Raw genomic sequence first — 1,626 nt, 5'->3', positions numbered from 1 at the left:
AGTTACTTGATCTCTATCACCGAGGGAATGGTTCGGACTATAACAATGTTGAAGGTTTCTTTCAGTTTTCATGATTATGTGGTTCTCACCTCTGTACTTCTATCTGTTAAGAATCATAATGTCTCTTCTTGAGGTATCTTGGCAGGGAAGTCACAGTGACCTTCTCTGTTAGTGGTATTGTCAAAAGGATCTCATAATTTCAACAAGAAATTCATGTTACAGAGCAGCAATGGGAATATATCTAAAGTCACTCACTTGCCCTTTTAGTCCTCCAACTTTCCTCTTTGTCTCTTTTCATTCATCCATTTATCCATCCATTCATTCATTCAGCAATTATCTGTTGAGCACCTGCTCATGTCAAGCACTTTTCTAGGCAGTCAAGAAAGAGCTGAGAGTAAGTCCTGCTCTTACAGAGCTTACATTTGAATTGTGGAAGCACAGTAAACAACTTGGTAAAGAAAGAAACTAGATAAGTTTAGCTTCTGCAAAGGCAATAGAACCTATGGTGGGTGTTACACTGGCAAGCAGTCGGGGAAGGGTTCTCTGATGAGGTGACTTTGAATTGAAACCTGAATAAAATGCAGAGTTAATACAAGAGTGTTCCAGGCAGAGGCCACAGCCTGAGCAAAGGCCCTGAGGCTAGAACAATGTGGGTGTGTCTTGGGGGACAAGAAAGGTCACTGTGTCTGGATAAAATGAACAAAGGAGGGCTTTGTATGGGAGGAGGTTGGAGGAATGGGCAGGGCCCAGATTTAGCCAGGTCTCTCAGGCAGTAAAAAGTTTCAACTTTATTCTAAGTGCAAATTGGAGAGTTTTTAGGAATGGAATGATATGATCTGATTTATGTTTTTAAAGATCATCTGTGTCATTCATCCATGGGACAGTTTTTAAGAGAGGGTTTCAGCCCACATTGACCATACTGGCTACCGGGCATGAGGTCAGGCTGCAGAGGGAGGTAGCAGCGTGGGCCTGGAGGAGGGGGCAACGGCTAAGCAACAACTGAAGAAGGCATGGGAGCTGGGAAGGTGACAAGAAAGCATGGAGCTTAAGGACCTGCAAACGCTGAGTATGAATGGGGTGCAAGATGCAAGGGAGGGAAAAATCAGCCAGGAGGCAAGATCGGGCCAGGTAACAAAAAAGCCTGTAGACCAAGAGAGCCTGGACATAGTCCTGAGGGCGATGGGTTTCTGATGATACATCAGATTTCTGCCTTAGCTGCTGTGTGGATGATGATTAAAGTGGGCAAGGCTGGATTCAAAAGACCAGCTGGGATTGTGGCAGTCATCAAGGAAGAGACGATGGTGACAGAGCGGAGCAGGCGCAGTGGGAATGGAGAAATGCACTTGGGGTTGAGAGTGGCCCCAAGCGATAGAGCTTGGGGGTTAACTGTGTGTGGCGGGGGTGGAAAATGTGGAGTCCAGAGAGATGCAGGGGAATTTCTCTGACCTACTCACCGTCAAGCAGAGATGACGAAGGGGTCCCGGAGAGTAATGTGAAGCAGTGTCTTCTGGTCCTTCTGTCTTAGGTCGGTGCTCCCAAGCTTCAGCCGGTGTTGCTGAACGCTGAGCCAGGAGAGGGGATAAGAAAGTAGGGGCTCTGCGGAAGGAGATACAGTGAGCGAGATTT

This window comes from Capricornis sumatraensis, chromosome 2 (assembly GCF_032405125.1).
Source record: "Capricornis sumatraensis isolate serow.1 chromosome 2, serow.2, whole genome shotgun sequence".
Classification (NCBI taxonomy): Eukaryota; Metazoa; Chordata; class Mammalia; order Artiodactyla; family Bovidae; genus Capricornis; species Capricornis sumatraensis.
This window is presented reverse-complemented; position numbering follows the sequence as displayed.